The sequence below is a fragment of the Apis mellifera genome, linkage group LG12, assembly GCF_003254395.2.
Source record: "Apis mellifera strain DH4 linkage group LG12, Amel_HAv3.1, whole genome shotgun sequence".
Classification (NCBI taxonomy): Eukaryota; Metazoa; Arthropoda; class Insecta; order Hymenoptera; family Apidae; genus Apis; species Apis mellifera.
This window is the reverse complement of record NC_037649.1, coordinates 3,691,184-3,704,298: the sequence shown is the minus strand read 5'-3', so window position 1 is coordinate 3,704,298 and position 13,115 is coordinate 3,691,184. Positions and strand designations below refer to the sequence as shown.

Here is a 13,115-nt window from a genome sequence, read left to right as displayed (position 1 = left end):
TATCGTTACGGAATAATTTTGAATTTTAAGTTTAACTCGTTATATTTGTAAATTCAATTCAAATAAAATACAAAAGATTCATTTCGCGAGAATCGAATTTTACAATTAATCGAGAATCTTAATAAGATTATGATTTTGTTTATTTTTTTTTTTGTGAATCAAAATATATCGATATATTTTATAAATCGAATTATTCGTTATACATTGAGAGACATTTTATCGAATTTAAAGAAATTAAATTTATTATGGGATGTTAATATACTTTTCTAGAAAAATATAAAAATTTATTTATTAAGTTTGTATTAGACAAAGAGAGAGAGAAAAAGAGAATAAAATTGTCTCTGTTATATTATCGCATTCTATTTTCGCCTCGCTTCATTTAATCCGAAAAATTGCTTGCAATTTAATAAATAAGATTTAACTGGACATTTTTATATCAACTATATATGTTTTGAACTCTAAAACTAAATCTCTAAAAATATTCCAAATATACTAATAATATCTCTTAATAACTCAAGTTTATAATTAATTAATATAAATTTATAAATAATTAAGAAATTAGATTATTTTGAAACATAATTTATATAATGCAACTTTCTATTTATTTATTGTGATCTTGGATTTTTATATCAACTATATATGTTTTAAACTCTAAAACTAAATTTCTAAAAATATTCCAAATATATTAATAATATCTCTTAATAATTCAAGTTTATAATTAATTAATATAAATTTATAAATAATTAAGAAATTAGATTTATTTTGAAACATAATTTATATAATGCAACTTTCTATTTATTTATTGTGATCTTGAAGTGAAAAATAGTTTTTAATTTTGACACGTTAATTGTGAATTATATTTTTCATTTAGAAAATTATTCTCACATTATTATTACATATGACATATTATCATATCGAAAATTAACGCTTTTTTCTAAACATTTTTATATATTTTTGTATTTACTACAATATTAATTATAGTAAGAAATTTATATTATAATTATTGTAAAATTTAATTCTTTAATAGTTGTTCACTTGAATCATGACCATTAAAAAAAGAAAATAAAGATATATTGATCATAAATTTTTATTTTGCAAAAACGTTAGATTGTGTTATATTGTTTCCATCTTATCACCCATGTTACTCTTTTGATAGCACAATAAAATAAACATTTACCGTGTCAATCTCTCGATGAATCTCTTTCTTTTCTTCTTTCTTTTTCGTATTTCTGTAACAAAAATAAGAAAAATCTTGTTAACGAAAGAGCAAATCGTATTGAATTGTACATAATCGAATAATTAATGATAGTTTTATTTCTTAATTGTATTGTTCTCATGGTAACAGAATAACAAAAATACGGTATTATAATTCCACCAGTTCTCTCTTGACTCACCGAGTACTTCCTCTAAAAGGATTTTAAAAAGGATTTTCGTCGTTTAGATCTGAACAGGGTGATAAGTGGCGCCTTTTGGAATTCTGTTGCACGTGCCTCGAGCGACGAAAAAATTAGACTCGTTTCCTCGCGAAATTAGCAGCGCGATAAGTCGGCCGGCGGAGAAAAGGAGTTATTTTGACTGAAAAATCGGCGAGCGACTAGAGAGAAGTCCGGTGGAACAAAGGGCGAAGATAATACGAATGGAAGAAATGGTAGTGTGCATTTTGTTCCGGCAAGAGGACTTATTACAAACTTTGCTTCGTTTTGTTCTTATTTTGGGACAAAAGATGTCAGGTGGGAGGATGGTAAATGGATCGAGAAATGGACGGTGAAACGGGGTTTCATATTTTCATTCGTTATCTTTAGTAGCGCGCCATTTTTATTTGGGATTAAAATTTTATAATATGTAAATGTTGAAATTTAAAATTTCAACATTAAAATTATGTATGCAATTATGTATGCAAATTCGTAGTGAAATATAAATACTACTTTCGGTTTAAATTCAAATTCACATTAAAATTTTGAAACGGAGAAAAATTAGAAATGAAATTGAGATTGATTAAATTTAAATTAATTATATGAATTATAAATTTATCATTATGTATATATTTTTAAATTGAAAGAAATAAAAACAGCAGAAACTGTGATTATAATTTTTTTCTGCTGGCCAATTGATTCTTTCATAATTTTTTATAATATTCTATAATAAAAATATTTAAGAATAAATTATGATGTTTTATCTAAAACAAAGTATACAATATATTTATATTGAATGTTAATAATGAATATAATAGTTTAATTTGCAAAAACTTTTTCCTATCCAAAAAATAAATATTTTTTATAAATTAAAAAATTTAAAAAGTCAAATAGAAATATATTTGATAAAACATAGAATTGATATTTATAAATAAGTTTAATCGATTATCTATATTTTCCAATATAAATTAAAAATTTTCAGAACTCTGTTAATATATATTTGCCCTCGAAAATCATAAAAGAAAATACTTAAGAATGCCGTCAAACTATGTAAGAGCATTAAGTTTGAAATAAGTATAGAACATGAGTTTCAAAACTCATCTTCTGATATTTCAGATATTGAAATTCTTCGTGGAATTTTTGATAACATAATATAATATAATATAATTTTATGTGGCGAATATTATTTAGCAATATAGCTCTATGGAAATATGGATTAAAAATTTAAAAACCATAAAATTCTTATTAGAATGTAAAAAGAGAATTAAATATTTTTTGTTAATATCCGAATAAACTTAATCAAAAAATTATTTTTTTATTATTATTGATAGGATTTATTGTTTATATTGCTCTTTCTTTTACAATAGAAATAATTTCTTTTGCAAAGAAATAATTTATTTATATATTTATAAGTTAGAAATATAAACAATATATTTATTATATTATGTATTTTTATAAAATGATATATATTTTCATAATAGAGAAATTTATTTTTCTTTTATCATACATAATTTTATTAATTTATCTAAATTTTGAATAATTTATGAATTTGATTTCTTAAACGAAATATAAAATTGACGATCATGTTATTATTTCTTGCTTTATTTTTATTTCAATTTAAATTTAAATAAATTTTTTTTTTAATCAAAATTTTAAAAAGATTAAAATTCAAAATATATAATATTTATTTTCTTATACTGAAAGAAATCGAAACATTTAAATTTGTTTGATATCCATTTTGATTAAAAAATATTTCAAAATTAAAAAGAAAACACGCGAAATATAATATATTTTATTTTAGATTTATTAAAAATAGAGTATTAATAAAAAATTGACATTGTTCAAATCTGTAAAAGATAGATCGAAACATAAAGAACATATTTTTTATTGATCGTTACATTCAGGAAGCGAGCTGCGCTTGTTTTGATCGAAGCAGTACGGTTACAATCGTCGTAGGTACAATTGAAAACGTGTACAGCCATGACAGACAATTTTCGTTTTATTGTTCTGTCGCTAGTTGAGGTATATTCAACTATCAAAAAATGATGTACTCTTTGTTTGATTCAATGATTATTGATTGTCAATATATCATCAATTGAATACGTATATATCTTTTTTGAAATTTAAATATTCAGAAATAGAAATTTTCTAAATTGATTTTATAATAATCTAGAAAGAAATAAGCACTTCATTATTTGTAAGAAATTTTCTTCTGTCCAAAATATAATTTTCATTTAAAAATATCGAAAATTTAAATATTTCTCTTTACGAAAATTTTCATTATATAATACTCATAATTTATTTTGAAAAATTGAAGAACCATTTCTTGGTTTAATAGTGATATTTTATATAATAGCAGGTTTCATAATATTGCAAATGAATCATTACTAATTATAAAAAAAATAAAATATATTTTATTGAAGGTAAAATAATTTCGTAATAATTGCAAGCAATATTAATTTATCATTTATAAAATGTATTCAAATAATATAAAATAAAAAATGTTGTAGAATAATTTTAAAATAATGTAATAAAATAATTTTATAATAATAATTAAATAATCATTTCTTAATATTTGAAAGCAACATATTTATAAATTGATGCGAACAATGATATCAAATATTATATTGTAAATATCGAACAATTGTATGAAAAGATTTATGATGTGATTTTTTCATAATCAATTCAAATAGTATAGATTTCTTTTAACAGAAAACTCGTTTATATGTTTATTCTGATTTTCGCTCTTTTTTTTTCACTTATTTTATATCCTTTTCTATATTTGGCTTTGAGTTTTGATCGAACTATGGGATTAAATTTCGACTTCGCTCACTTGACTATTCCATCAATTCCTCCTGGTTCTCGATTTTCGTACAATTATCCAACTTTTACTATGTAATAATGTGCAATATCAAGTTCCGATGAACTGAATTCAAACTCTGAAAAACTGAAAAATATCTTATGGAAATACATAAATCATTAATGTAAAAGATTTCATATTCATGATATGGATATTTTTAAAATATTTATTTTTAAAAACTGCTTTTCGATAGAAAAATAGATGAATTCAGCAATTTTTTTATTATTCTTTAGGTTGCATCTCAAAATTTTGTCATGAAATAAAAAATAATTATATTTTATGATTGTTAAATTTTTTTTTTTTTTTTAATTAAAATTCAGCTACAAATATTATAATAAATGAAATTACAAAAACGTGAAAATCTATTAAATCCATTACATCTCAATGTTTCATTACGTAATTCAGATCAGCATATGAATCGCAGAATCGATAATTTCACTCCATTCTCCCTATTATATTCGTTATCTCGACACGTTGTTAAATAATTCTACGAGAATTTCGATCGAACAAATGAGTTGGAAGATAATAATTAAAATATAATTCAATAATGATTAAAACTGAAAAGGGACGAAAAAATTAGAGAAAACCAAAAATACAAATAAAAGTTTAAAATAATTATTACATTTTTGATAAATTATCTTATTATATTATATATATTAAGTGAATTTAAAAATACAATATAATTGGATATATATTTTTCTATAAAATTTTCTTTTAAAATATATTATCAGATGGAAATATTTTATATTTATGTACAAATGAATATGATATTCGATTATATTTTTGTTGTTAACAAGTTAAATTTTTCAATTGTATTAATAGATACATTTTTAATTATAAATTTATAATTTATAATTTTTTAATTTATTTCAATAACTTATTTTATTATATATGTTCAAAAAATAATAACAAAAATTATGATTAATTACAAAATTAATATTTTCTAATTTTCTAATTTCGAATAATATACAATTAATCCTAATTCATTATTCATTCATACATATATTTAATTTATTTTTCATGATCCTTGTCTTAACCTAACTTAACCTAATCATGATATATATAATATTACTGTATATATAATTTACTGTATATTATTGTATTGTACCATACACATGTATTTTAAATATTATATTAATTAAAATAATACATGTAATTTAAGTAAAAGTTTATATGCATACAAATTTATATACATAATATAATGAGTTATACGTGGAATAATTTCTTTTTATTGAAATTAATTCTCAAAGCGTTTTTTCATATTGTTTTGTCTGGAATACTATATTTTTACAACACGATGATAGAATACTAAAATCTAATTTTGTGATTAAAAATTTTACTCTCCCACCATTATAAAATTTAAAAAAAAATAAAAAGAAACTTTAAAGATTTATTTCATCCTTTTCAATAAAAGAAATATTCAATTAAAAAAAAAATTAAATTCTTGATACACATATATCTTTATTAAATTCTTGATATACATATGTTTTATACAATATTTTCGTGACTTATACATATCGCAATCTGATATTTTGTATCCCTGTTAACAGTTTCATTTACACAAGTGTGCGCTTTCATTGTATCTCTCAGATTCTCAATCTCCCAAAAGGGTACAAACAATTGCTGCTTGATTGTTCGTTTAGTTAATTTAACATTTATTCTCTTCACAACTGTTCACAAATGTTTGCGAATCTCAGAGATTCAACCATTGTTTTCGTCCATTATCATCGTGCGAGCTCGCAAATTATTTCCGAACAAGCCAACACTTTTAGCGACATTCATTTGATAACACCGTTATTAAACTTTTGACTATCCCTGTGTATAAGGATAAAAAGAAGAGAGATGGAACGACTTATACTGTCTTTGTGCCCGCATAAAAGGATCCCTCATCTCGAAAAATATTACACGCGTTTCCGGTGTCCGTCACCGGTTACCACGTTTGAATTAAAACGTAATTTTACCCTCGAGAAGAAAGAAGAGAGAGAGAGAAAGAGAGAGAGAGAGAGAGAGAGAAAGAAGAAGAAGAAGGAAGAAGGGCGGCCCGTGTCGTGGAAAATCCGCGTGGAAATGAAAAGTCTGGTAAAACGGAACATTATACGTGCAAATGGCGACGTTAATAGATGTACACGAGGCGGAAACGTCATCAACGCCATGGTTATCCAAATGTTTTTCCCTGTTTTCCGCGCTGAGCGCAATCCTTAATGGCCGGGAGAACACTTTTACTTAGGGTTTCGTGGATCTAAAAATGTTTCTTCGTTAATCCCGTTCCTTTCTTTTATTTCCAAGATATATTTAGCAAATTTTGTTGGAGGATTTGCGTAAAATTTTGAGATATTAGATCGATGGAACGCGATCTATGATGATAGAAGTTGAATAATTTTTCCTTCTCATTCGTTTCCTCGTGTCGTTCGTATTATTTTTTTAAATGCTTTTATCAGTCTTTCAGTTTTCGAATATTGTTATTTGAAAAATTTGAATAATTTTTTTTTATTTTCATGGAATGAGATATTTGCTTAGAATGAAAATAAGTTGTTTATTTTTGTAATTTCAATTGTTTGTTTAGGAGAATTAATTTGATGGTGGATAAGAAAAGTGTAGTAATGTGTATCAAAGAAATAAATATTTTAAGAATTGTTAAGACTTTTTTTTCGATTTCGTTCATTTTGGAATAAAAAAAAAATATTTCTATGAAATAGATAATGTTTTGTTTTACAATGCACGTATTAAGAATTTTAGAGATCTATGCGTGCTTCAAAAATTGGAATTTCAATTCCAGATGAGGATTATTTTGCAGTAGTTAGATACACAAAATGCAACAATTGGCCGAGTACTATTATAATTGTTTAACGTTTAATAAATATAAATGTTCTTTTTAAAAAACATTAAACGTGAAAGAATTAATAAATAAAACAAATAATAAAAACAATAAAGATATTTAGTAGAGGAATGAATAGAGAATATTTTTAAAATAATATAATAAAATTAAGATCCTGTTCCAATTAATATAATATCATTAGAAAGATCAGTTATTTATTTATAATAGTATATAGTAATTATTCTTTTTTTATTTTCTAGTTTATTCATTTATTTTATTTCTTATTTCTCAAAAAAATGTATTTCATTTCTGTTATAAATTGGTTGTGTTGGATAGGATACGGGTATTCATAACTTCTTTAAGGTTTTCATAGCTTGGATTTTTATGATTTTCTATTAAGGCACATACACTATATCAGTGAGTTTTCTGATTCCTAAAGAAGTTAATGCAGTGCTACGTTGGAAAGCAAAATTCTTTCAGATTCAGATACTGAAAGCTTCAATAAAAGATATTCGTGTATAAATATAAACTACAATATTATTAATTTTTTCCTAAATTATATATAAAAAAATATATAAAATATGATAATATTATTATAATATTTATACAATAAAAATGTCAAGCTTAAATATTATTAAGGCTTAGATGATTTAAAAACAAAAAATAATCCTTAAATTTAAAAATAATTCTTTTTAAAAAATAAAACAATTTTGAAAATATATTGATTATAATTAATCAATTATTAGCAAAATTAAAAAATCAATTATTTGATATCCTATTTATGAATTTTCAGCGATTTTTTTCCTATAAATATATCAATAAAATTGGAAATGTGTATAATACTATATTATACTATATTATTATTATATTATTATATTAAAGAAATTACAAAGTACGAAATGAAGCATAAAATGAAGCATAAAATAAAATTTAAATTGAAGCATAAAAATGTTTAATCGTCCATCAACATTTCATATAAACTTGTTTCAATTTAATATTACGTATGATTTGACATTTATTTTCACATATTATTTAATATATTATTATATATATATACTATATATTTATGTAGTTAGATTATGCAATAATAAGGCAAATATAGTTTCATCGTAAGAAGATTCACCATCTTCAAGATATCAAGGCAAAATTACACTTTACACTTTGAACGTGCATCACGGATGATTCATCCATAATAAATGTGAAAGATGAAAGGAGCATGTACACTATAGTTCAAAAGTTTGAAAGCAATTGGTTTTGTGTTGGTAAATAAAGTTTTTTATTCTACAAATTGAGTGTGAGCTTTTAGAGCTATGAATAAATCATCAAATGCAATTTATTAAGAGTATGAATAAAGAATCTTAACTTTATTTACTGATTACTAGACTACAGATTTTTATGCACATATTTTTCTATATTATATATGTTTTACATATTTTTCATATACACGAGTATATTATATACTTTTATTATATATTATATATTATAAATAAATTTAATTATATTTTGAATGAAACTTTTGATATAATATTGAAAGCTGGAAAAACTACTGAATTTTGTAGAAGCAATATAAGCATGATATATTGAATATGATATTGAAGCAATATATTACGTGATATCTTCTAGAATATTTTTTTTTTTTAATTCTTTCAATGGACAATTTATCAAAAAAAAAAATATATATAAAGAAACTTTTATGTAATATTATAATTATATATAAGTAAATTTATATAATAAAATTATTAACATTTTGCAAATTTTATATAAAATTACATATTGAATATCTGAATTTGTTTTAGCTGCAATGATCAATGCAAAAATCAGCAATGATATACTAATATACTAATCTTTGAATGAAATGCAAATATTTATATCTTTCATTGTACATAAATCATTTGATACTGAAACGTGAAATCTGATTTTCTTAAGATGAATCTCAAGAAACATAATACACTTATTTATTTTGGATATTCATCAAGATTTTGAAGATTCATCGAATTCGAAAAATGAAAGTTGGAGTATTATATTTGTACAATGATTGAATTTAATTCATTAGTTTTCAAAATTAGTTAGTTAGTCCAAATTATTTTTATTTTGGCTTACATATTGTTTAATCATCATTTATTAAAATAAATCCAACTTTTTACATATATATGTCTTTTTGTTTATTTTCAATTTTATTTCAAAAATATTTATAATTTCGATATATATTTAAAAATATTTCCATATATTCATCTTTCCATGGAAAGATATTCTCAACTTTTGCCAGCACAAAAGTGCATAAACATTCGTTACTCTGTTCATTTATTATTGAACAAGTTTATACCTAGTCACTACTGTTTCTCTATGAATGAATCGTCCATCCTATTTATCAAAAGAAATTGGTTCATCAGTCATTTTGAATGTTCACTTTGGATGAAATGTGGATGAAAACAATGTTTTCTTTTCGCACACGCATGAATCATCCCTTATGTACATCCAAAGTGAAAAATATATTTTTTTTTTTTATAGATCTTTTTGATTTTGATCACTTGAAATGCAAATAAAAATAATATTTACGCTATACATGAATCATTCATGATTCGAAGCATGAAGATTGAATTCTTCTAATCAAAGTATCACTTTCGTAATACGTTGTTTCATCCAATCTCTCTCTCTCTCTCTCTTAAATACGTTTCGAAAAAACTCTCATCTCATCCATCTTGCTCACTGTCATTCTCGAGTTATCCAACAACAATCCTCTCACTATTTTTCATCATCTCATTTACAATCAATCTTGCACCAAAGATTGTATCCCTCAAATTACCAGTTTGCTCTCCAAACGAATCGACTTGTACCGGGAATGGCCAATTTTTCGGCCGAAAGTACACTCGAGCAAGAAATAAGAGCGTTGGAAAAGCGTTTGGAGAGAGGGCGAGGGTTGTTGGCGATGTAAATGCTACGAAAAACACTTAACGGCCTTTTTCATCACTCTTCTTCCCCCCTGTTGACGACAACTTAAGGAACGCTACTTGTTTACTTTAATCTATTTCGATATTAAGGTATACAGTCGTTTTGGGAAAATTATTCGTTGCAACGGTTTAACCCTTTACACTCGAGAGGTTATTAACTCAGTTTATGTAGAAATTTGGACGAAGATTCAGTGACAAAATTGAATATGAAAATAAGTATTATTTGAGCTTCGTTAAACGTAGCTTTGAGATGTAAAAATTTGATAAAATGTTCAAGATGACTTTTGAAATGTGAATTTTTGATAAATATTAAACGCGGTCTGATATGAAGTAAATATGAATAATTTAAGTTTCTTTCTATCAAGGACAAAATTGGATAAAGACAAATTATATATTATTATACATAATAATAATAATAATTAATCAATGCAAACGTACAATAGAAGGGTACAATAAAATCACTTACAATCAATTGGACATGGTTATATCAGAAAATATGTTAGATAGAAAATATTTAAAAAAAAATATTTGTTTCTTTTGAATTCACAGTAATAAGTATATTTTCTAAGATTTCTTAATTAAACACTTTTTGTTTTTTCAAAGTTTGTTTTCATAATGTATAATAAAGTTTCTGATTTATTGTACTATTTTTTATTTTATCATCTTATATTTATATATTTTCAAAAATAATAATATTTTTAATGAACATTATATTGGAAAATATTTGTTGGAAAATTTTTTATTAGATACTTCTTTATCATTTAAAATCTTATTGTTAGATCTTGCATTTTCATAAAATTGTTCAAAGAATAGTTTCTTAATTGTTGAAAATTTTAGCATCAGTGATGATAATTTTCCAAATATAATCTCTAATATTTATTTTCTTGGTAGAATTATCTTATCTTTTATGAAAAAAATCCCTATTGAATTTTAAGATTATCTTAACAATGTTAAGCGATTATGGAATCATTATTTCTTCAATTATGCTTCTAAGAAATATATTTACTTATAATTGGATAATAATATTTCTTTCAATAAAAATATAAAAATAATGTTTCTAATATAAGAGATAAATCCTCGCTGAAAATATTTCTTTTGTCCACACTTATTTTGAATTTTTTATAATGAAACAAAAATTTTATTTTGCGGTTTTATAAAAGAAATTCAAAAAATTGGAGGATTAAAGTTTAAATGTCTTTTTCGTTTTTTTTTTTTTTTGATTAACTTTGTAATTCTATGTAATGAATAAAATTTTTAATATATATGTATATGTAAAATATATTTTTTTGTATTTCTATTAAAATTTTAGATTTTAATACTGTATTATTGTAAAATGTATTCTGTTATAAAAAATATTCCTAAAAATGAAATTGTATTTAAAAAAAATCAAAGAATGAACTGAAATTTTAATGATGGATTTTATCTCATTAAAAAGATTTTTTTTCCAAAATAATTTATAATTCTATTTTTATTAAAATTGAATATTTTGAATATCTTATAAATTTTTCTAGAAAAGATAGTATCTAAATACTTTCGTGAGTTACTATAGATAAAAGAATTTTTTTTTTATTTTTTTATTTTAAATGTATTCTAACTATACGATATATTATCAATTTTAAAATTGTAATTTTAATTGTAATTTATAATTTGTAATTTTAAATTTCTTATTTTAAATTCTTTCATTAATGCCCATTTTAATCGACATCCATATAAATATCTGTGAATGCTCATTGTAATCGGCTTTCAGAGATTAATTGCACGATGTAATAATCGTTTTAATTTTGTATTCGACAAAATATATGTTTTGTAGAAAGTCTTTTGTACAATAAATGTATAGGATATAAAACGAATATAAAACGTTAAATATCTCAAAATATATAATAGATATTAACATAAATTTTAAATGTGTTATGATGAAAAATTATACTTAGAATAATACGTGTATATAACAAAATTGTGTAATGTATATAGAACAAAATAATTTTTTTTTATTGATTTAAATTTGTAATATAAATATTCCCTTTGCAAGTAATTGTTTTTTTTTTTTAAGAGATATTGATCATTTAACAATTTGTCTTTTTAATTAAAATTTATAATTTAAATTTAAGAAAGCTTATTAGAAACCGAGTAATATTATAATAAACAAAGAAAATTCGATAAAGAATTTGTTCTTTATAAACAAATTCAAATAAAAAATTAGTGTAATACGAAAAATGAATAAAGAAATGGTTTATATTATTATCATAATTATGATATAAAATAATGTTTAATTTAATAAAAAAAATCTAATAATTTTACTTTTAACTTTTTTTTATACATAATTATAAGATTTTCATTTAATTTCATTTGTTATTAAAATTTAGTTTAACAAATATTTTAATTTATTTATATTCATGTTACAACTAATTGGAATCAGGAACGGGCAATAAGACATTTTTTCGTTCCTTATTTATTATCAATCTATATTATCAAGATATTATTTAAAATACATATAATTATCAATATAATAATCAGATAAACAAGTAACAAGAATTTTTGTTGTTAATCAATTCCAAGAGATTTCCAAAATCAGGCTAGTCTCATTCACAAAAGTCTCAGACACAAATTAAATATTCATTATTATTTCCACCAAAAAAAAAAAAAAATAAAAAACAGAATTATCCACAAATAAATCCTCTTCTAGGAAAGAAAAAAAAATGTTTATTCGCTTTAATAAAGAGATCTACTTAAGGGACACTCCATTTTCTCGTACCTCGTAATGAAACTTATTTACTAAAAATTCTCCAACCCAGAACGATCCGCTTGAAATAATTAAATCGTGGAACAGTATCGCGCGAATGTTCACCACGTTCAAGGATACTTTCTTCTCCTGGATCTTCTAATGCGGGACGCGTGCAAAGAGATTTCTCTGGGAAACGAGATCTTCCGCTCGGCCCGGATAAAAACGAGTCCGCCGGATAAAAAACGAGGACTCGCATTAGGAAGTCGAACGTCGTCGTCTGCCAACTGGACATCTCTTGGGTACGACGATATTTATTTAAGAGTTGGCCTCGAATTTCCGGATGATAATTAATTTATCT

The 13,115-nt window shown here is 23.1% G+C and overlaps 1 long non-coding RNA gene across 5 annotated transcripts in view; it reads right to left on the bottom strand.

Moving 5' to 3' along the window:
• The window catches only part of LOC100578102, a 314,713-nt gene that overhangs the window by 140,305 nt on the left and 161,293 nt on the right, over positions 1–13,115 (bottom strand). For all 5 annotated transcript variants that reach the window (XR_001705214.2, XR_001705212.2, XR_001705215.2 and 2 more), the window contains exon 3: positions 1,178–1,229. This is a non-coding gene — a long non-coding RNA (ankyrin repeat domain 50). The remainder of the gene's footprint in view (positions 1–1,177; positions 1,230–13,115) is intronic.